Source organism: Muntiacus reevesi, chromosome 3 (genome assembly GCF_963930625.1).
Source record: "Muntiacus reevesi chromosome 3, mMunRee1.1, whole genome shotgun sequence".
In the NCBI taxonomy this organism is placed as follows: Eukaryota; Metazoa; Chordata; class Mammalia; order Artiodactyla; family Cervidae; genus Muntiacus; species Muntiacus reevesi.
Window position 1 is genome coordinate 212,639,331 of NC_089251.1, and position 25,434 is coordinate 212,664,764.

Sequence of the window (25,434 nt, forward strand, 5' to 3'; positions counted from 1 at the left end):
ATGGGCACATAGATTGTACATATAGCTGTGGGCAACACAATTCATTAAATTCTGAATTACCTATGCTAAAGGATTTTATGGAATATTCAAACCACAGATAGTATTAGCCAAGTCTCTTTGTCTTTAGGAATATCACTGAGGGGACCAGTATTAAAATTATGTCTCATTTAAAACAAACAGAACACTTAAGAGTGGAATTTGTGTTGGCCTGTGCCAACAGGCCAGATGTTGACTCTGGATGATTATCTAATTCAGTCAACAGAATAGAATGTGCCAAAATAATGATACATTAGGTGAGTTACTTCCAATTATGTCTCTTATCCCGGTGATATTATTTTCAAAGACTAGGACATGAACGCACCCCCACACCTCAGCATACTCCATTCTTCTCTCCCCTATTTCCTGCCCTCATCCCTTCCTTCATTCCCGTCTCTGCTCATAACGAATCTTTGCCAACTCCTCTAATAAATCATTGTTTCATCACTTCCTTGCCCCGGGCATGTATTGTGCTAAGTTGCCTTAATTGTGTCATACTCTTTGCTACTCTATGCATAGTAGCCCTCCAGGCTCCTCTGTCCATGGGATTCTCCCGGCAAGAATACTGGAGTGGGTTGCCATGCCCTCCTCCAGGGGATCTCCCCCACCCAGGGATCGAACCTGTGTCTCTTATGTCTCCTACATTGGCAGATGGGTTCTTTAACACTAATGCCACTTGGGAAGCCCCTTATTCCCCTTTTCCGTCTTTATCTTTCTTCATGGTACTTAATCACTAACTAAAATATTATGCATTTACATTTTAAAAATACTTTATCTCTCTCTCCTCTGATTGGATGGTAAAATTCCAATAAAGAGAGAAGTGCTTTTTATTTTTTACTTTTCTTTTCAGCTATATCCACGGCACCTAGAATGATGCCTGAAAGTTAATAGGTATTTAAAACATATTTATAAATATATGACTAGACCATCACATCTTAATAAGTTTGCCTCCTAAGCATTTTCTCAAGTTTCTCTTGTCCTCTTGCTGTCTACTACACACAGTGACAGATGTTACAATATTGTCTTAACCACCTGATATCTATTATTCCCTAAGAGCCATCAATCATCACACTAAAAGACATGTGTGACCATGCCAGTGCTGTGCTGGCAGTTGCTCCTGGTTTCTTCTGCATGTACCAGCTCCTTAACAGGACACCAAGGAGTTCCATGACTACGTATTCCACCTGGCACACTCTTTTTCCTCCTTTCATGAGGCTCCTCTTCCTTTGGTATAAGACAAAGTGATGCCTGATCCAGGAAGCACTTTTCCTACTTCCAATTCCAGGGTAGGTGAGAGGATCATCCTTTTTTCCTTTATCAATATATTTAGATTCTTTTTTAGCCATATACTTTTCTGTTTCTCTTACTAACCTGATTGTTTACTGAATCAGGTACATTTCAATTCAGGTGTATTGACTCAAGTTCATTTCTCCATCCCCAGGGCTTAACACAGGGTCTGGCCCACCATAGACTGTCAGTAATGTTAGTTGAATGAATGAAACGGTGAGTTTAGATATGCCCAGAGGCAACACACATGCCTTGATAAAAGTTCTGAGTGTGTGTGTGTGTGTATTAAGAGTTGTTTGGGTAGAATAACTGAGTATAGTAAATATGGAGCCACAGAGAAATTGACTCTAAAATACAGGGTCAGACAAAATAGAATATTTTGTTCTATTTTGCCCTTAAAAAAGTTTGGGATTAGGGGGAGTCCTAATTGTAGTGGAATGAAATTGTATTGCTATCAGTAGACAAGGGATATTTTTGAAAAAATGGGAAAAATGCAGAAAAACAATTTTCCTAGTGATCCAGTGAGAACTATGTGAATAAAATTTTAATTCATCAGATTATAAAGTGAAAATGTAATCTGTTTCATATCAGATTCCAGATAAATTATGATTGAGTTTGATAGGCAATTAATTATCTTCATCAATATTTCACCCAGAAATAACTTGGCATTTGCAACTTAAGTCTAGTAGAGCAATTTGACTAATTTGCTGCTATATATAAGGAGGTATGGGTAGCAAACAAAGCATAATAGTCTAAGAAATCTTTGTGATTTAAAGAATAATATTTCATGTACTCGCAGTTACTGACAAAATGTGAATTTAATCTTAGTACCTGTAGAAAGTTTAGTTTCTATGACTATATTGAATTTTATGTTATTGAAAAGATTTAGCTCAACTACTTATGGGCTGGTTTATCTTGGCCAAGATAGGAGACTGAAATTTACATCCTTATTAAATGAATTGTTTAAAAGAGCATTTTATGAAGTGTCCTGGCAAAGAGTTGTGTGTATCAAAGATAGGACAAACTTTTAAATGTATTGTGAGCTCTCCTTTATGAGTCCATCAGGCAGAGAGACTGAGTAATTATATCTCTTGCAGAAGAAAATAGCAACTCTCTAGTCATCTGCAGCTTTTGCCAAATGACCTGTTTCCTAAATATTCTGCACCTGTATGTTTTTTCAGATGTTGAAAAGCTCTTCAAATCATCACTCGATAAGGAATAATAGTGTCTACTCCTTAGCAAATTAAGTTTGACAAGATGGATATGCTTCTGTGTTTTCTATGTTGAGATTTTGCTTCCTTTGCTTCATTTTTCCTGTGAATGTTGCTATAAAAATCCATATGAAATCACTACTTAGAGATGCTTCGATTCTCTATCCATGTTTCTCCATTCCAGTGGTTCTCCCTGACTTGCTCAGCTTCTTACCTTTCCCTTAGATCCACGGCAGTGAGGACCCACCACCTGCCCTTTCTCAGTCTTTCCTTCCACCGTCCTTTGTCCCATTTCAATGAGAACAGTCTTTCCCACAGGCCAGTATGATGATCACTGCCTTGGTTTTTAAACTCTCATTGTCAACTGACTGCCCAGGCCACTTAGTGTGACATGTGAGACCCTTCATGATTTTGCCCTTTGTTAACCTCTGAAACCTCATCCTTTTTCCTTCCCATGCTGAGCCCCAGCCATCTTAGAATCTTGCATATCTCAATGCATACCATTCCTTCTCATGAGGCTTTTGCCTTCTCTACATACACACTTTAATTTTTCCCCCTTGCAACCTAATTCTCTAGTAGACTGCTAGTAACCTTTCAGGACTTAGGTTAGAAATGTCACCCTTTCTGGGAAATTCCAGGCAATCTTGCCAGACAATTCTTTCCCAAATCCTAGAGCCTTTTAGGAGTTAAGTATATCTGCTGTATATCCCTTTAAGAAACAGGCACCAATCCTAGTACTTCTCATATTTTACCTGCTATATGTCTAGCCTGTCCTGCCCCAGAGGAGTATGGCATCCTTAAGGGAGGGACTGTGTCTATTTCGTTACTGTGTGGCCACAAACACCGGGCAAAGAGTCAGCACATCATACATTCTCATAATTAACAAAACATAGAGTATAAATCTATGCTTCTATGTAAAGAGTTTTCATGGACATATATGTAGTAGTTTTTCTATGACTGCTCTAAGAATACCACAAACTGAGTTGCTTAAGATGACATACTTGCTCTTTCACACTTCTAAACGTCAGAAATCCAAAATCAGTATAACTGAGTCAAAATCAAGGTGTAGTCAGAGCCTCACTCCCTTCAGAGCCTCTAGAGGGAAATCTATTTCCTGACCTTTTTCCAGATTCTAGAGCTGCATTCCTTGGTTCATGGCCTCTTTCTCTGTCTTCAAAACCAGTGATATAGCATTTTGCTTTGGTGTCTTATTACTTCTTTAATGTCAATTCTGTCCCAATCTCTGTTTTCCTCTTGTAAGGGCACTCAGGATAGCCCAGATTTATATTCCTACCTCAATTTCCTTGATTTAATCACACCTGCAAAGTCTCTTTTTACATATAAGGGGCCATTCAGAGGTTCCAGAGATTAGAACTCAGATACCTTTGGGGGCCATTATTTAGCATACCAGAATATGTTAAGGCTATTGTATTTTTGCAACTAAACCTTTTAAAGATGTGCAAATGAAAAAGAACTGGAAACTTCTCAAGTATTAGAACCACTCACAAAGTGTTATTTTCTTTTCTTTTTTTTTTTCTGTGTGTAGTGTCTGCACAATAGGCTTTATATGTACACATAATCTGCAAATTGTTAGACAAAGTGTCATGGCTAAAATGTAATGAAGAAAGCAAATAGAATGTATAGAGACTAACAGAATGGAATATTTGCAAATGTGTATCTGATAAGAATAGATTTGCATCCAGAATAAAGTCTTTTCTGTCAACAACAACAATAGACAACATAGTTGAAAAATGGTCAAATAATTTAAATAGGCATTTCTCCAGAGAAGCTATATTAAGTACACATGGGTTTTTAAACTTCTGAAAAGATGCTCAATATCATTAGTCATTAGGGAAATGGAAATCAAAACTATAATCAGATGTCACTTCATATCCACTAGTCAAAAAGGCAGTGTGTTGGTGAGGATATAAAAAAACTGGAATCTCCATACATTGCTGATGAGAATGTAAAATGATAAAACTACTTTGAAAATGTTTGACAGTTCCTTAAAAACGATAAACACTGAGTTGCCATATGACCCAACAGAAATGAAATATACACTCAAGAGAAATGAAAGCATATATTCTCATAAAACACAAGTATTTTGCAACATTACTTGTGAAAGCCAAAATGTGGAAACATCCCATATTTTCATTTGCTAATAAATGGATAAATAAAATATAGCATATATATTTCAAATTAGCTTGGCAGTTAGAGGAATGAAGTACTGATACCTAGGATATACTCATTGAAAGTATTAAGAGATGGTGCCTTCCAGGTGGTGCTAGTGGTAAAGAACCTGCCTGCCAATGCAGGGAGACATAAGATATGTGGGTTCAGCCCCTGGGTCAGGAAGGTCTTCTGGAGGAGGGCATGGCAACTCACTTCAGTATTCTTGCCTGGAGAATCCCATGGACAGAAGAGACTGGTGGGCTACAGTCTGTGGGTCGCAAAGAGTCTGCCTCATAGATAAGATTGCCAGAGGGTAAGAGAAACCAAGAAGTCCTTGTCATAATGCTGCCTTTCTCCTACTGATTCTCCAAATCCCGAACTCTCAAGATGTTGCTGCTTTAGAAAGTAGGGTTATTAGCCAGGGCTGTGCTAGGGTTCTGTATTTATTTTAGCAAAGTATCTCTGGCTCCAGGGTTGAGGTTAGATTAGATAAAAGAGAAAGGTAGAGAAATCATCAGAAGAGGGTTGCAGTAGCCCCCGTGAGAATGAAAAATGAGAATCCATGGGGAGGGGAAGAGGAGAAAGTATTTGAAAGTCAGGAGGGATAACACTTATTAAAGTTGGGGAAACAGGGCAGAGTTGGGAGAACTTTTGAAAACTAGGTCAGTGATGGATGTTGACATTAATAAGGGTAACGTACAAGCTTGAGAGTAGAAAGTGGAAAACTCAGTATTGAACAGTTTGAGGACTGAGCGGAACAATTATTAGAGATGTGAAAAACCCACACAATTGAAAATATTTGAAGTCGAAGAAATTTCTGTAATTTTAGTTTTGGAATATAGATTTTAGAATAGCTTACAGGTGGCAACGTAGGTGATACAGATGACATTGACAGGTGAAAGTGATGACCCCCTTCAGACTAAGAAATATTTTTATTTGGAATGGTAATAGAAGAGTCATGTTCCTTCTACTTAAATCTTCTCACCAATTAGAAGTTTATTACTGTAACAATCAGCTGAAGTACTCTAAAAATGGCAAAGATTTAAATTTTTTAAAATCAGAATGCCTTCCTTCATTGGTTCCAACTTAACTTTATTCAATTAAAATAGATTTTAAAATATTGTCTGCCTAAGGTCACTTCCAACATCTGAAAATATATGCAATGCCCCTCATATTAATATCAATAAATTTGTAAATGTTTTATTTTCCAGGTTATCCAGAATGTTTTGTGCTCTGATTCATGTGCAGTTTATAGTTTCTTCGTTATTGTGCTTATTTTTCTTCAATATATTTCCTTCTGGCCATTAGTGCCTAAATGACAGTTGAGAGAACCAGATGTCCCAGTGTCACTTTCAGCCCCCCTTTCCTGTGCCGGATGCCACGTCCACGCTGGGCTCCTCCCCCGTTCCCCACGCACCTTCTGTCCTTGCGTGACTTCATTCCTTTGCCAATGTTCTTTCCTCTGTCTGGTGTCTTTTTCTTTTCCAAGTGAACTCCTGTTCATGTGTTTGAGCCAGAAATCAAGTTGATTTCTTCAAAGAGCCTTCTCCCCACATTCACTAGACCAATTCTATATTTTCACAGAAACAGCGTCATACTTTCATGTAGAACATTATTCATATTAGACTTCACCCTTTTTTTTGGCTACACAAGGCGTGCAAGACCTTAGTTTCCCCACCAGGGATCAAACCCACACCCTTTGCAGTGGAAGCAGGGAGTCTTAACCGCTAGACCAGCAGGGTACACCAGGGTATTCCAGACCTTGTCTCTTTACATGTCTTCTTCCAAACTGTTAGTCCCCAGTTCTTAGCTTATTTATTCATTAATTCAGGATTTATTTATTGAAATCTACTATGTGTCAAGTACTGTGCTACACCTTGATTACGCAGTTTTAGACAAAGCACTTGGTCCTTTCCTTCATGGAGTTTGCAGTCTAGTGACGAGAGATTAAGAAAATATACACACAGAATATATAAGTTCAATTTGTCCTAAGTGGTATGACAAACTTGACCAGGATACTGTAAAAGAATAGTAAAAGGGAACATCATTTAAATTGGGGAATCAGAGAAGGCCATTCTAGGATCTAAAATTTGAAGAATAAATGTCCAATAGGCAAAAAATACTCTTTCAGCCAGAGTACATGCTCAATGTCTTTTGTATAAATGGAAGTACAATATTTCTAATATTGTATTATATTTTTCCACATTCTTTGGACCATTTTAATAGTATTTTTGTGTAGGTTATGTCTTGTCAACCATCTCAAATACTTCTTGGTAGATGAAGTTTACATTAAAATTTAGTTAAATGTTTATTTTAATGTATAGTGACTGTTGTATTTTCAGTTTGCATTAAAGAAAAATTTTGAAGCCTGTTATTTAGGAATGGCTACAACATTTTGAACCCTATTCTGAGTATATATGTTCAGCTATCTTTTGGACACCATAATGCAAAACTGTGCTTCCCACTGTGTTGCCTTTCATATTCTTAGTTGTAGCTCATTATTCCAGCTTGTTAAGTTCTCTAAATCTTGATTCTGACATCCAACATATTAGCTATAACTCTCAGCCTTATATCATCCCCAAATTTGATAAGCTTACCATCTGTGTCTTCGTCTGAGGTGTTAATCAAAATGCTAAACAAAAAAGAGCCAAGCATTTCCCCTTCAGCATCCAGCTACATGGAGCCATCCCTTGGGATGGCCCTGATCCATTAATCAACATTGGGTAACTACAGAAATCCATCCAGCTCCTTTTAGTTGTTTATGAGGGTGTCAGGAGGGATTTTGGGGGGTGGTATATTGCTTTCTACCTATAGCATCTTCTCCTTTCTTCTCTACTAGTCTAGTAAATCTATGACACAAAAAAAGATACTAGATAGCTTTCTCTGAATTGATCTCAGCCAGGTGGTGCTAGTGGTAGAGAACCTGCCTGCCAACACAGGAGACATAAGAGACACGGGTTTGATCCCAAAGTTGGGAAGATTCCCTGGAGGAGAGCATGAGAGCCCACTCCATTATTCTTGCCTGGAGAATCCCCAAGGACAGAGGAGCCTGGCAGACTACACTCCATGGGGTCACAAAGAGTAGGACATGACTAAGTGGCTTTGCATGTATGCACATGAGCTCATTTTGATGCCCAATACCCACTTCTATTTTAAAGTACCAAATTACTCTTTAATATATATTTACGGGCTTTTGCCAGAATTGGGCACTTCCATGGCTTTATGCTAACCTCCTCTTGACTAACTCTAGCCAGACCGGGACAAGGTAGCATCTCAGTCACCTGAATCCCAGGCCAAGCTGCACAGAGTCCAATGAGGATGGGTCCCTTAACAGCTCATTGTTCCTTTCATATAGTGATGCTATTCAGGACCTTGGTCAGACACCATAGGGATGTAAGTGTGGAATATATTTCCTACCCTGATTTAACCCACATTATAGTTTTACTGTGTTTGCTTTCCATATTCTATGTGTTGGTCTACAGATAATATTGGCTACAATTACTGTTCTTCAGTTATTGTTCTGTTACCTACTCTCTTTTTAAGATTTTTTTGTTGTTGTGGATGATTTTAAAAATCTTTTTTGAATTTGTTACAATGCTGTTTGTATCTTATGTTTTGATTTTTTTGGTCAGTAGTCATGTGTGATCTTGGTTCCCCAACCAGGGATCAAACCTGCATTCCCTACATTGGAAGGCAAAGTCTTAACCACTGGACTGCCAGGGAAGTCCCCCTGTTCTATTATTTTCCTTACAAAAATTTGAGCCTCCTCTACCCTTGATTTGAGTCTTGTACTCAATTTTATACTTTTCTTGTCCATTTTTTCCCCTCTACTTCAAATTTGTCTTAAATTCCTATAGTTCATGCGAGTTGCAAAATATTTTTTGACTCTCCTCTTTGTACTTAATTGTTTGCCAAAGCATCTATTATATTTCTAAGCCTGCTACTGCTAGCTAAGTCACTTCAGTTGTGTCCCAACTCTTTGTGACCCTATGGACTATAGCCCGCCAGGTTCCTCAGTCCATGGAATTCTCCAGGCAGGAATACTGGAGTGAGTTGCCATGTCCTCCTCGATGAGTTTGTTAGCCTAAAATACTCAGTGATTATCTTCAGTAGTATCTATACTACCAGCACTTTACTTTCTATATTCTCCTCCTTCTTCTTTGCCAAGGGCTTCTTTTTGGAAAAAACAGACAGACAAAAAATAGTACCATCTGTATCCCCGTAAGGCCCTTATCCTCATATCTAAGACCATTAAGTCCCAGGAACTTCATTCCAGATTTCTCTTCTATTCCTTTTCACTTATGTCATCTATGTAAGTAGCAATCAATTAATTTTACAAGTTTGGTAGGTTTTTCTTAGATATTGGAGCCATGATTGGGGAAGGTTAAGGTTAAGATTTTAGCTGTTTTAATGCATGTTATATATAGGCAATCTGCTCAGGGCTTTGCTTTTATTATTTTATAACACCTGTTTAACAGGAATAAAATCTCAAGGCCCACACACCTTACTCTTGATATCTTATCTCATTGGAAGAAATTAAAATATTAAAAAAATTTCAAATTCTTGACATGATACAAAGCGGTGGAACAGTGGATTTTAGGCACAGAGATCTTAAATACACCATTTTCCCCATTTCTGTCCCAGCAATTGTCCCCTATGGGGCTTTGAGCAGGACAAAAATAATAGTTATCTTGAAGGTCATTATAGTCATTTTCAGTGTTTTTATAATTTATGTCTCATGTTGAACCAAAGCACTTTGTCATATATGCCCTAGGCAAATTTTCTCTGAAGTGTCGCATCAAACAGATGTAGCATTGGACTATTTTTAATTTCAAAGGATGAGGACAAACAAATAACCTCAGGTCTTAGGGCCCATCACTAGGTATGCGGAGAGCTAAGAGAGCAAAGAGAATCCCCTCCACCTCAGGAGGAAACGTACAGTGGTGCCCAGTTCTGCGCTTGGCTTCTATTCCCCGCAGTATGACCCTCGTTTTCATGAACGTGCCTTTGGTCTGCTGAGTCTTGCTTGACAACCGAGCCTTTCCCTGCCTCCTCTGTATCTACCAACTTCTCTGTGTCTCTCATTTAAAATTCCTGGAGAGAAGATCTGACTAAGATGCTGCATTCTCTCATTTTCAGTCCATGTACATCCTTCTTTTATTTTTAATTTAGTTTCATAATTTCCCCTATCACTCTGAATCTCCAATCCTATTAGCTTCCCTGATATTTAATTTGTAATCTTCCAGCCCTCTCTACATCTGTTTATGTTGAAGTCTATGTGTTCCTGAAGTATGGATATAATTATTTAACTTGTTTTGATGTACATTCAGAGTATATAACCATCTTACTTTTTTACCTTTATTGGAGTATAAGTGACACATAAGGTTGTATATATTTAAGGTATACAATTTAATGTTTTGATATACATTGTGAAATAATCCCCACAGTCAAGCTTATAAACATATACCTCACCTTACATAGGTAGCATTTTTTTTAAATGTATGGTAAAAATAACTGAGATCTACTCTCAGCAGATTTCAAGTATACAATACAGTATTATTAACTACCATGTTGTACGTTAGATTTCCAGAGCTTATTCATCTTCTGAAAATGAAACGTTGTCTCCTTTGGCCAGCATCTCCCCACTGCCCCAACTGTGTAACCTCTGGCAACCTCCATTCTACTCTGATTTTATGAGTTCAACTATTTTTAGATTCCACATGTAAGTGAAATTATTCAGTCTTTTTCTTTCTGTGTCTGGCTTATTTCACTTAGCATAACACTCTCCAGGGCTTCCGTGTGGCTCAAATGGTGAAGAATCTGCCTGCCAACATAGGAGCCACAGGAGAGGTGGGTTAGATCCCTGGGTTGGGGAGATCCCTTGGAGGAGGAAATGGCAACCCACTCCAGTATTCTTGGCAGGATGATTCCACAGACAGAGAAGCCTAGCAGGCTACAGTACATGGGGTTGCAAAAAGTCCAACACCAGCAAGCATGCCAGCAACACAAAATGTAACACCCTCCAAGTTAATCCATGATGTCACAAAAGGCAATATTTCTTTCTTAGGTTGAGTAATATTTCATTGTTTATATATACCACATTTTCTTTATCATTCATCCATGGACGGACAGACAGATTGTTTCCATATCTTGGCTATTGTGAGTAATACTGCAGTGAACACGGGAGTCTAGATGCTTCTTTGGCACATTGATTTAATTTTCTTTGTATATATGCCCGGTAGTGGGGCTGCTGAACCACAGGGTAGTGCTGTTTGTTTGTTCCCTGATAATGATAACTAACATCTGTTGAACATTTAAAATAGACTATTCAGTTCAGTTCAGTTCAGTCGCTCAGTCGTGTCCAACTCTTTGTGACTCCTTGAACCACAGCACGCCAGGCCTCCTTGTCCATCACCGACTCCCGGAGTCCACCCAAACCCATGCCCATCGAGTCAGTGATGCCATCCAACCATCTCATCCTCCATTGTCCCCTTCTCCTCCTGCTCTCAATCTTTCCCAGCATCACAGTCTTTTCAAATGAGTCAGTTCTTCACATCAGGTGGCCAAAGTATTGGAGTTTCAGCTTTAACACCAGTCCTTCCAATGAACACCCAGGACTGATCTCCTTTAGGATGGACTAGTTGGATCTCCTTGCAGTCCAAGGGACTCTCAAGAGTCTTCTCCAATACCACACTTCAAAAGCATCAATTCTTCAGCGCTCAGCTTTCTTTATAGCCCAACTCTCACATCCATACATGACCACTGGAAAAACCATAGCCTGGACTAGATGGACCTTTGTTGGCAGAGTAATGTCTCTGCTTTTTAATATGCTGTCTAGGTTGGTCATAACTTTCCTTCTAAGGAGTAAGCATCTTTTAATTTCATGACTGCAATCACCATCTGCAGTGAATTTGGAGCCCCCAAAATAAAGTCAGCCACTGTTTCCACTGTTTCCCCATCTATTTGCCATGAAGTGATGGGACCAGATGCCATGATCTTAGTTTTCTGAATGTTGAGCTTTAAGCCAACTTTTTCACTCTCCTCTTTCACTTTCATCAAGAGGCTCTTTAGTTCCTCTTCACTTTCTGCCATAAGGGTGGTGTCATCTGCATATCTGAGGTTATTGATATTTCTCCCAGCAATCTTGATTCCAGCTTGTGCTTCCTCCAGCCCAGCATTTCTCATGATGTACTCTGCATATAATTTAAATAAGCAGGGTGACAATATACAGCCTTGACGTACTCCTTTTCCTATTTGGAACCAGTCTGTTGTTCCATGTCCAGTTCTAACTGTTGCTTCCTGACCTGCATACAGGTTTCTCAAGAGGCAGGTCAGGTGGTCTGGTATTCCCATCTTCTTTCAGAAAATAGGCTATACCTGTCTCTAAATGTTCTCTGCTAACTCACGTTATTCTTATCAATAATCTAAATTAGATGTTAGTTTTATCATCAGGTTGTTGTTATTCAATCAGTAAGTTGTGTCTGACTCTTTGAGACTCCATGGACTGAAGCACGTCAGGTTGCTCTGTCCTTCACTATCTTCAGGCATTTGTTTGAACTCATGTCCATTGGGTCGATGATGCCATCCAACCATCTCAACCTCTGTTGCGCCCATTTCCTCTTGCCTTCAAGCTTTCCCAGTTTCCACATCTTTTCCATTGAGTTGACTCTGCATCAGGTGGCCGAAGTATTGGAGCTTCAGTCCTTCCAAAGGAAATTAAGGAGTAGGGAGGTTAAGGATCTTGCACAAGCTTGCTCAACTTAGAATGTCAAGCTTGTTTTCTCTTCCAGGCAATTTGGTTCCAGAATGTGTCTCTTAATATATTAACTGCCTCTATTCATTCTTCTGTATGTAGATTTGTTTATTCTTTGGGGAACACTGCATAGCATTCTATCTTTTTCACATATTTGTCATTTTATATTTCTTTTCCCATAGTGATAAACTGTCCAGGCTTTATTCCAGTCTTAGCCAATCAACAAATGATGTGAATAGCCTGATATGGCATCTGTGCTACAGTATGATTATTAGGTAGATAAGATTAGGTATTAGTAAGATAGTATTAATATAATTTACCAAAAAGAAAACCAACAACAACACTAAAAACAATAACATTAACAAAATAAGGAGAAATATACCAAAACAATAATAGCTGAGAACCTTTGAACTCTAAGGATATTTTCTCCTTCCAACTGCTTTTTACTTTTTCTTTCCATTTCTATACCTCTGCATTTATAATTGTACTGTTGACAACTCTCAGATTTTGAGTCTCATATATGGAATCAACACTAGAACAAAATTTTTAGGTCTGCTATCTGTATACTGTGTCCCTGAAGTTCTGCTTAATCCAGGTATGGGGTGGTTTCACCTGATTATTTCCAACAGCTCCAAGACAAAAATTCACATCTTAAAATACCTTAGTTGGTACTATCTCAATCCTCTTAAATTATAAGACTTGAGGATTTTATCTCATTTCTTTTTTTGAATCATCTTTTGGGACACTGGAAGGATGAATGCAGACATGTTAACTCCAGATGGCATACTCAGCACATTCTTGGACCAGAGTTACACTCTGAAATATACACAGTTTACATGATGATGATTGTGAGGAAAGGAAAGTGAAAGTTGCTCAGTCATGTCCAACTCTTTGCGACCCCATGGACTATGCAGTCCATGCAGTTCTTCAGGCTAGAATACTGGAGTGGGTAGCCTTTCCCTTCTCCAGGAGATCTTCCCAACCCAGGGATCAAACCCAGTCCTTCTGTATTGCAGGTGTATTTTTTTACCAGTTGAGCCTCAAGGGAAGCCTAAGAATATTGGAATGGGTAGCCTCTTCCTTCTCCAGTGGATATTCTGGACCCAGGAATCGAACCAGTGTCTCCAGCATTGCAGGCAGATTCTTCACCAACTGAACTATCAGGGAAGCCCTGATGATTGTGAAGATATCCCTATGAAGCTAGGATGGTTGTGTAGAGCTTGAAGTAGAACAAAAGAAGCTGTCTTCAGTGCTTCCTGAATTATACCTCCATATTTTGAACTTACTACCACCTGTTGAACATTGTGAAGGTACAGAGTTTCATAATGGAGAAACATTGAAGCAGTAGATTATAGAAGTCTCTGTAAGTCATTTCAAAACAGCTGAGACTTTAATAAAGGAGTAGGATGGGGAACAGAAGGAGGAACATGATTGGTAGGACTGTGGATGATAATGTGCATCTTCTCTGTGAGATGATGGATGTTCACTTAACTTATAGTGATAATCATTTCATGATGTATGTAAGTCAAATCATTATGTTTTATACCTTAAATGTATATAAGTGCTGTATTTCAATTATATCTCACTAAAAGTGAAGGGAAAAATAGCCTATACAATTTATACTTTCTCTCACAGTGAAGGAGAAATAGATTTCTCACAAACTTATGCAGTACATTTGTAGTCTTGCTTACCTGAGTTAATTTTTTTCAAAATGTGTTTATTTTTTGAAGTGTAGTTGATTTGTAGTGTTGTGTTAGTTTCAGATGAGTAGCAGGGTGAGTCAGTTATGCATGCCTATTTCCAATGCTTTTCCATTATAGGTTATTACAAGATACGGAATTTAATTCTCTGTGCTAAGCAGTGGGTCCTTGTGGTTTATCTATTTTATCTGTACTAATGTGTATCTGTTAACCCTAAGCTCCTAATTTAGCCCACACCCCCTTGAGGTTTTAATGAACTATATCAAGTTGTATAGTCCTGTATTCCCTTCGGATTTATCCCAAATGGGAATGTGAGGCAGAGAATACCACAATAAAGAAATTTAATTAGCAGAAATTGTATAGCACAATATAGTCTGCTTGTTACTCAAATACTTCGAGTTTCCAATACGAGGCAAAGGATAATCATGGCTTATAATTGTCATGCTGGATGGGCATTGCAATAATAGATGCTGCAAGGTTATTAGGGAGGAACTTTTTCCAATAATAATGATAATACTTGACCTATATTAAGCATATGATTGCCTGGCAGGTCCTGTTCTTCTTCTTTACTCTCTATGTTTTTCTTTAAAATCTCATAATGTCACTTCAGTCTCTACTGGCCTTCAAGCTCTGTTTGTTCAATATTCTAAATATTTCTATTATAATCAGCGTAGGATTATTAGTTGACATGTACCGAAAGATGATCATTACCTGTTCTGTTTGTCTGATCAACAGGCAAAAATTCACATGCACACTTTCCTCATTCCCCTATGAAATAAACGTCTGGGTCTTGATGTGAAAGTAGCTTTCTTGCAAAGACTCAAGATGTTGAATCTTCTCCTATATGTGGTTTTTCAAGTTGCGACTGTCTTCTTACCTCCCATCTCCATTTCACACACCGAAGATGATACTATAACTTCTTTGTACTGAATAAAAATAGTAGCCCATGCTGTTTGTTAAGTTGCTTCAGTCGTGTCTGACTCTTTGCAACCCTATGGACCGTAGCCTGCCGGGCTTCTCTGTCCATGGGGATTCTCCAGGCAAAAATACTGAAGTGGGTTGCCATGCCCTCCTTCAGGGGACCTTCCCCACCCAGGAATCAAACATGCCTCTCTTACATCTTCTGCATTGGCAGGCAGCTTCTCTACCACTAGTGCCACCTGGAAATAGTAATTCAGTTCAGTCCAGTCACTCAGTCGTGTCCGACTCTTTGCGACCCCATGAATCGCAACACGCCAGGCCTCCCTGCCCACCTTCCCAGAGCTTACACAAACTCATGTCCATCGAGTCGGTGATGCCATCCAGCCATCTCATCCTCTGTCATCCCCTTCTCCTCCTGCCCCCAATCCCTCCCAGCATCAGGGTCTTTTCCAATGACTCAACTCTTCCCATGAAGCGGCCAAAGTATTGGAGTTTCAGCTTCAGCACTGATCTCCAGTAGCATATTGGGCACCTACCGACCTGGGGAGTTCCTCTTTCAATATCCTATTATTTTGCCTTTTCATACTGTTCGTGGGGCTCTCAAGGCAAGAATACTGAAGTGGTTTGCCATTCCCTTCTCCAGTGGACCACATTCTGTCAGACCTCTCCAACACGGAAATAGTAGTAGCCATGGTTAATTTCGCATTCCAGATGCTCTAATGCACAGAGCAATTCTTTGAAATCGGTAATAATTACCTCCCTTTTGCAGATGAGGCTTGAAGGGGTTCAATGACAGCCACAAATTAATACCACTAGTAGTAAGTGTCCTGGTTGACTTTGAAATTAGCTCTTTCCCATTTTCAAGCCCATGCTATTATCCACCATGGCACTGTTCCTATCTTATAGAAACTGTGTGTTCACTGGGTGGTCCATGCTACTTCGAGCTCTCAATTAATCCTCATAATAATCTTATGCAGTGGGTACTATTACTATTCCCATTTTATAAATCTGATGTTGTAAACATTGTTGTGAAGATCTAGATGATAGATATTTTTAGCTTTGTGGGTCATACTGTCTCTATCACAGCTAGGCGCCTCTGCTGTTTCAGTGGAAAAGTCACTATACTCAGCACTTAAATGAATGCAGCTCTATTCCAACAAAACTACTTAAAAATTTTTTAGAGTCAATTCGGATTTGACCTGCAAATCACAAGTGTCCAGCCTTTGTTTTAGATGATACAGTCTTTGTTTTAGGACTTCACTGGTGGCCCAGTGGGTAAGAATCCATCTTCCAGTGCAAGGAATGTGAGTTCAGTCTCTGGCGGGGAACTAGGATACCACATGCTGCAAATGGGTCCATGAGCCACAAATACTGAGTCCGCAGACCACAACTAGAAAATCCGTGCACTTCAACAAAGTTCCCTCAGTCTGCAACTAAGACCTAACCCCACCAAATAAAATAAATAAGTATAATTTTTTAAAATGTTCCAAAAAAACTGAAGCTGAGAAAATTTAACTACCCAATGGCTCAGTGGTAAAGATTCTGCGTGCAGTGCAGAAGATGTGGATTTGATTCCTGTATCAGGAAGATCCTCTGAAGAAGGGCACAGCAACCCACTCCAGTATTCTTGCCTGGAAAACCCCACGCACAGAGGAGCCTGGCAGGCTACAGTCCCTGGGGTCACAAAAGAGCTGGACATGACTTAGTGACTAAACAACAGCAGAAGATAGCTCTTGTTAAAATGGGGGATAGGCCTAGGAAGGCATGATATCCAAGGTCATCCGTTTGTTAGCACTTTTTCTTAACCATAGTCTTCATTCCTCTCTCTAATAGGTTGAATTTTGTCCCCCCAAATATGTTAAATACATTAAAGTTCTAGCCTCCAGTACCTGTGAAGGCGACCTTATTAGCAACCAAGGTGTTTGCAGATGTAATTAAGACAAGGAAATTAAGATGAGATCATCCTGGATTTAGGGTGTACTCTAAATCCAATGACTGGCATCCTTCTAAGAGGAAGGAGAGGGAGGTTTAAGACATTAACACTCAGGGAAGACGATCTTGTGAAGAGAAGACAGCAACTGCGGGTGTGCTCCCACAAGCCAAGGAATGCCTAGTCATCAGGAGCTGGAAGGGCAAGGAAGGGGGTTTTCTCCCACAGACTTTGCAGGCAGCACAGCCCTACCAATACCTTAATTTCACACTCACAGCCTCTAGAACTATGAGAGGATATTTTCTGCTTTTTTAAGTTAACAAGTGTGTGGCTATTGATTATGACAGCCCCGGGAATTGAATAAACTCTTTTCTGTCACTTTTTGTTCTCTCTTCTGAAAGACACTTCTGGTCACTCTTGAGACTTTCTCCTGATGTAAAAGGCCCTCTCTCTTTGTGAATTGGAATCATCCACAGTTCCTTGACATGATTACTATAACTAGAAGATTATTCACTATTTCAGTTTTCTTATAGGAAAAGTAATTAAACATCTCACCCTTCCTTTGCATCTTCTTTTGTTTGATTAGCAGTTATATCATGAAATATCAGTAGATAAAATCACCAGGTATCTATTTGTCTATAGAAGACAAGAGAAACCTAATTGTAAATCTCTGGACTAGCTGATCCACAATCCATTAGGAAACAAATTTATTGGTGAGTGAAACAAATTCACCATTATCAGCATTCAGTATAAATCAAGGCTAGGAGTCCTATTTAATTTTATACCTTGGTGATATTTTAAAGGTTTTTTACAGTAACTTGGAAGGAGTTAATGTGCTATGAATTCATTCCAGTACATTGATTTCTGCATTAGTTCAGTGAAAGATGCAGTTCTTTGGCAAAAGCAAACTTTTGGAGGTAAATTTGATTGGTCATGTAATCCATAATTTAGAATCTTTAATAACAACTTATTTCATTGTTCATGGATAAAATCACTGTCTGGATGACCCAACATTCCAGCAAATAAAAAAATAATTGATGTTTCATTCTGAAGTTTATTCTATGCACACCTCAGCACAGAATGAGCTTTGTTCTGCGCCCCAGGGCTTGCAGGAAGTTGGCTCTGAATGAGGATGTTGTCATCTGCCTCTTTCTAGGTATTCATTCTGTAGTAGGTATTTTTGACATCTCTTTTGCCACCTTTAGGAATTATGTTTAAATGCTGGTGCTCGTAAGATGCAGGGTACTGATGGCCATAGAACTCAATCCACTCAGTGAAGCTTAAACTTCAGACCTCTCTCTTGCATGCAGCTTTTCCGAGGTGGAGCTTTCTAGGTAGATGACTCCTGTATTCCTTCATGTGATCAGATATGGAGTGGGTTAAAAGAGATTGGAGACCTGGAGTCCAGTTAAGGAGCCATTATAATAGTCCAGGTGAGAGATAACGAGCATCTGGCCTTGGCTGGTGGAAGCAGACTTGGAAAGACAGAGATGGACTCAAAACACAATTGATTTACTGATCCAATAAAAAATCACTCATTTTGTCAATGTTATCTTAGCCTTTAATTTATATGGAAATGATCTGGAATGAGAAATGGCACCCAAATTTGAAAATTATTACCCTATAATTTTTCTGCTTAAGCATCTTTACAGAATTATGTTCTCTATCAATCACTAGCACCAAAAACAAGATAAGGAAAAAGCATTTTTACCTTGCTATATAGCTTTTAGTAGTGGTAAAATATTAAATGCTGCTTGTATTATATGTTATTTTTCCACAAACTCGTGCTTATTATATTTTTGACCTTACAGTATTGAAGAGAATTAAAAAAAGGACATGCATTCTTACATTTTTTTTCACAAGAGAAAATCAAATGATTGAGATTTAATATTTTATTCCAGATCACATAAGGTCAGACCTTGACTTATAATCCATATCACTAGTCCTTTTTTAAAATAATAAATATACATTTTCCTGAAATACTTATCTGTAGGCTCAACTTTTGCAAAGTCACTTTCTCATTGCATGGTGCTGCCATTCAGATTGTGCTAACTGCTGATATAACTTAATCTTATTTTCCCAGGACATTACATATAGATGCTCAAAATACTCTAAATATTTCTCCCGTAGTGCTCTTTATCTGATCTTCTGAAGATATACTTTCTTATGCCAATATTGATACATTAGGATAATATAGGTTATGGTATGGTAACAAATGAAACCGACAGTTTCAAAATCCCAGAGACTGAAAGCCACTCAGATGATTCAGTATCCGTGTCCTTTGTGCATTGGCTGGGGTTTTTGGACCCTCTGGTATATAGAAAGAAAGAGGGGGACAAATTACACTCCAGCTCTCTTTTATTAAAAATAATTAATTAATTAATTTACTTGTTTGCTCCTGGTCTTAGTCGCAGCATGTGGAATCTGGTTCCCATTCCAGGGGTTGAACCTAGGTCCCCTGCACTAGGAGTGTGGAGTCTCAGCCTCTGGACCACTAGGGAAATCCCTACACTTGAGCTCCTAAGGCTGCCACCTGGAACCAACACACTTCACTTCTTTTTCCTTTCACTGAATGAAGCAAGAAGATTACACCTCAGTTCTAGAGGCAGGGAAGTGTCATCATGCCGTGTGTCCAGAGGCAAAACCAAAAATATTTGGAGAATAGCACTGATGATGTGACAAGAATAACAGTGTCTCAGATGTGCTCTGAGATCAGCTTTCAGAACTTTGAAAGAAAATGTAAATTACTGATTGTCTGATGTAATTTAAGTCAAGATTTTCTCAGGGCAAGGAGATGTCATGAGAGGACTTTATACAGGCTCTTGCAGCCACAGTCCTACAAATTACCTGGTAATATTGTCTCGTCTACAATCTGCAACTTTGCAGTGTTTCAAATGCCAAGTTTATTATGTGGTTAAAGCGTTCAGTCACTTTAATTCTAACTGCATTTATTTGCAGTAGATGAAAACTGCTTTGGTACATACAGTCCTAATTGAACGGTTCAAATGGTTCTGTGTCTAGTGTTTCATTTGTCCTAACATCCTTAATATCTTCTAAGAGCAAAATAACTCTTCCGTCTGCCTAGAGAAGCCAGATAGGAGGCTATTAATGCTGAAACTCTGTCTATATGAACACCTACAGATACCATCTATATTAAATTGCCTGGGTAATTCAATTTAGAAGATCAGTTCTTTATATGATTTGGTTGATTGATTAAATTGACACTGATGCATTTACTTTGAGTAAGTGAGCCAGGTTGAGCAATTAGTCAAAAACCTGTGCTTCCTGAAAAAATGTGCCAATCAATATTTTCACATGAAATACTTAGACAGTTGAAGCCAGAATCCGTTTGTTACCTCAGATTGTTGTATGATTTATATATATTATTTGTATCATATAATTCAAGTCATTGATTATATACTATGTGTTTTGTTTTGTTTTGTTTTTTTCTTATTTAAAAGACTGCTCTCTAGCAAAATGTGAATTTCTTTAGGGCCAGGCTTGATTTTCTGACTTGTCACTCTAGAACCAAAGAGAACATTCTGGCGTCATAATAATGATTTTTTCCTACTTGACTGTGAGCTGTGTATCTCCATCAAGTCTGGATTCAAGTTCCCTTTCTAATTCTGACTAGTCTAGAAGTTGAAGCTTTTGACCTTAATGACTTTCAATAGCTTTTCATCTGAAAGTTCACCAATAAATTGTATTTTAAATTAAGAAAGCCAGTTGACACTTAGATGATTTTCTTTCTGGTTGATATAATAAAATTTAATACATAATAATGCTATGAAATATTGAGTTTTAGGGAATCCAGAAAACTTTTTCCTTAATGTGATTATTAGAACTTTGTATGACTTCTTATTTAGCTGTATTCAGGTATCTGATAAGGTTGTGGATCCAAATAAGCTACTTTGTTATTTGCAGTACCATAACCATCTTTTACAATGGTTAATATTAGAGAGTCTGTGCTGATGGGTTTTCATATATGCAATAAAGATATTCATCTACCAGTAAGAATTATATTTTCAAAACTGTTCTTTTTATTGTTGCTATTGTTATTCGGTCGCTCAGTTGTGTCTGACTTTGCAACCCCATGGACTGCAGCACGCCAGGCTCCTCTGTCCTTCACTATGTCCTGGAGTTTGCTCAAACTCACATCCATTGAGTTAGTGATGCCATCCAACCATCTCATCCCCTGTTAACCCCTTCTCCTCCTGCCCTCAATCTTTCCCAGCATCAGGATCTTTTCCAGTGAGTCAGCTCTTCCCATCAAGTGACCCTTCACATCAGGTGGCTCTTCACGTCAGCTCCAAAGTATTGGAGCTTCAGCATCAATCCTTCCAGTGAATATTCAGGGTTGATTTCCTTTAAGATTGACTGGTTTGATTTCCTTGCAGTCCAAGGGACTCTCAAAAGTCTTCTCCAGCACCACAGTTCAAAAGCATCAGTTCTTCCATGCCATAACTCAAAAGTTTAAAGGAAGAAACAATGATACTTTAGGTGCTTTCCAACTCTTCCCCTCTCAGGCCTCCAGATGCCTAAGCAAGGTTGGTCCCTTTTGAAAGACTGTATCTTTGAAAGAATGTAACTGATGTTCATGAGCAGGATTCTCAGTTCAAGATATAAATGCACAACAGCAAGCTGGCACTTCAGTTCACACTACCTAGCCACATGCTAATGGACTGAGATTTTAAACAGATGTTTGTCAGTTTTTCCCTTGAGAACAATGGCAAGGTATTGATCTCATTTCTCAAATTCTTCCCTGTGATAATATTAAAACATCTGCTCCCATGCTTTCCCCACCTTTCCTGAAGACTATCTAAACCAGTCTGACTTAAGTCATCGCATACTTTTAAGTATGGTACATTTTACTAGATAAATAATAGGACTAAAATGTATAAATAAATCTTTAGATATGGACAAATGAAGACATGGTATCATTCGAACGCACAAAGTCCTCCCAGTTCTTCACTTTGAACTGGGGAAGAGATAAGCAACATTTTATTTTTGGTAGTGTGTTTTCATTCTTTTAGCAGTGTTAGTCAATAGAACATTCACTGTCTAGGCAGATGTTTGCTATTACTTTACACAGTAGGAAAATATAACTAACTAAACCTAGGTTATTTCCTCAGGCTTAATATCATCAATATTTCCTTCTTTCACATCTTCCAAAACAAGATTTTCAGGGGGCAGTGAGAGGTGTGAAGGGGAAGTGTTAGTACTTGAATGCTAGAAGAAAAATATTAACAGCACATAATATCCTGAGAAGTGGTCTTATCAATGAGGCCATTATATTTAGAGAGCTGTGTTTTCACCTACATCTATTGAACTAACCTAAAGAGCAATATGTGGAGGTTAGTAATATAGATTGAAACCACATTCCTGGGCTTCAGCCCTATTGGGGGTAGGTAATTAAATTCCTCCAGCTATAACATACAGATTCTATTAATATATTTTATTCAGCTCATCTTTATCTGTAATATCAATAGATACTTTTTGAATACCTACTATGTACAATGTATATGGCTTATAAAATCACTGTGTTGGTTGCATTCTCTACTGATAATTTTGTAATAACTACTTCATTCTCAATTTCATATGCATACAGATAACTAAAATAGAACATGAAGGCATCCACAGGCCAAGTAATATGTTGGTCCAAGCAACATATTCTGCTTATAAATTATAGTGTAAAATATTTTCTGTAGAAAAAGTGCTTCTTTCATAGCAATTGGATTTAGATTTATGAATGTTGCCAGTGCAGCTAGTCTGTGGTATGTTTTATGGAAATGAACTTTTAAAACATTATTGAAGTTTCCATAGTCAGAAAATGGGATTCTCTTATGTCAGGTTAACTTGTAGGTAGTCACATTTGATCATATTCTGCTACCAACAGTTGTAGGTATTATGTAGATAAAACTAATCCTTTCAATTATAAGATAGGTATAAAACTATGCAGTTATTAATGGTTCTCAGTATGGTCTTTCCTTTTGAGTATACTCTAGCATGCAAATAACTTTTCTGAAGAATAAATGTCACTGTTGCTCAGATCTGTTGAATCTCAGAATTATATTTTACTCACTGAATTTATGACCTTGACTTTCATAGAGATCCTCTGGGTTCATGTCTTATCACGGGGTAAAAAAAAGAAAAACATATCGCTAAGAGGCCCTGTGGTTAAAAGTCCTTCAATATGCAAATATAGATGATATTTATTTTAAGTCTCCGTGATTCAAAAGAGCATCTAATTCAAAGTCTGCTTTAAAATAGAATCTAAGTTGACACAAGAAATAACAATTTATTTATATGAAGTCTCCTGAAATTTCATATTTGAAGTGTTTACACCAAGAAAGTTAATTTCACTTAATTACTAGCCTGCTTTTTTCATTCAGTAGCAGATGGAATTATTTTGTGACTCAGTTTCTCTGTAAAACCAAGTAATGCCTGTGGTCTCTAGTTAATCCTGTAGTTAGCATTTTTTACATGCCTAGTACTAAATTAAAAATCAAAACTCCTTAGTAAATGACTGTACAATTATAACTATGAAAAAATAGAGAATGTTAACAATCCCAAATAGAATTTGTTTTCAACCTCAGATAGACCCTTCTTGATGACTTAGGTGTTTAAAATGTGCTCTTTCTTATCAGTGAGTGTTATTTGGGGAATGAACAATCATTCTAGTATTTTTTAGTAGTATTAATGTAAGAGAAATGTAACTCTAAAATTAGAGAGTGAGAGAGTGTAGAGAGATAGCAAGTGGTGAAAAGATGGCTTATATAAGAAAAATGAGTATCTTTTCCATTGTGATATGAAGATAGAAGAAAAATATGAAAGTTCATACAAATACAGTCATAGGAAATTAAAACAGTTCATATTCATTCCTATTTCTTCTGAAAAAGAACAGATCTTAAAAGTTTGAAGACAGGAGAGAAGGTTTGGTAAATCTGTCACGTGGAATGGGAGCGAGAAGAAAACTCAGAAGAATCACCAAGCAGTGTGTGGCATTAGCACTGCCTTAATCTCCGCTTGGTTTCCAGTATTAAGCACAGAGTAGGAATGTAGTTGGACCAACTTAGATCTGAAGTTTTGCCAGACTGGGCATGGCAGAGGAGTGATGGGGCCAGATGGTCAACCATACTACAAGAGAGTAGTTGAAGTGTGTGTGTGTGTGTGTGTGTGTGTGTGTGTGTGTGTGTGTGTGTGTGTGTGTGTGTGTGTGTGTGTGTGTGGTGTCTGATTCCTTGCAACCCCGTGGACTATAGCATCTGAGCCACTAGGGAAGTAATGAAAGCTAAACTGGTTAGGGGAAGAGCAGTGTTTTCATGAGGAAAGGCATAAATATTACTGGAGAAGATGAAGTAGTCTATGTGGAAAGATTTCAAGATATAGGAGAGGGAAGGGCAGGAGGAAAACAAGTCAAGGAGGTTGTTCTGAGACTAGGTTACACATTAGAATTCTCTGGGGATCTTTGAAAACTACCACTGCCTAGGTCCCATCCTCTGAGATTCGGTTGAATTAGTCCATAGTATAACCTGGCCAATGGGAGCATATTTTGCGGCCAAAGTTGAAAATCTTTGTTTAGAGCCACTTATGAAGAATCTTATAGTTTTTGCAAAGTGGTTGTTACTTTATTTTCAAGACAATAGAGAATCAGCAAAGGTTATAAAAGGACTAGTGTAAATTATTATGCATTTTAGAAAAGTAACTTTTTCCTCAGAGTGACTGACCAATACCAAAGAGAATGATTAGGAGAAAAGGAGACCCGTGGAGAGAATATTTCAGTATTCTGGGCCAGAAAGAATTGAACCAGGGATGAACCAGAAGAATTATAGAGTAGGGGACATTGTTGTGATGCTTCAACATAAGAACTAGTGTATGTGTAAAATCATGGAGCCTGGTCTAAGGTAACTGAAATATTTTTTATTTTGGATAATCTGTTAGCTTTCAATTGCTGCATAACAAATTAACATAGACATAGCTCTTCAAAACATGTATTATCTCACAGTTTCCATGAGTCCGGAGTACAGCCATGGCCTCTCTAAATTCTTTGTTGAAGAGTCTCACCAGACTGTAATCAAGTTGTGAGTTAAGATGTAAGGCTCTGCAGAGGTGTGATTGAGGGAAACTCCTCTTCCAAGCTCCCTTGGAATTGTTGGCAGAATCATCTTCATGTATTATAACCCGCAGAGCTGAGACCCCTGTTTCCTTGCTTGCTGAGAGCCAGGGGCTGTCCCCAGGCCCTAGCAGCTGCCTGTGGTCCTCTGCCCTGTGGCTACCTGTAGGCATTTTATAGCACAGCTATTTGCTTCTTTAAGACCAGTGGAGAATTTTGTTCTACACACACACAAACACACACACACACAGACAAAAGGCCCACTCTTTTAAAGATTTTCACCTGATTAATTCAGGACCCCTCAGAATAAT

General features: G+C 38.3%; 1 protein-coding gene across 1 annotated transcript in view; it reads left to right on the forward strand.

Moving 5' to 3' along the window:
• Positions 1 to 25,434, forward strand: part of THSD7B (thrombospondin type 1 domain containing 7B) — an 828,580-nt gene that overhangs the window by 574,063 nt on the left and 229,083 nt on the right. The gene's annotated exons all lie outside the window — the stretch shown is intronic.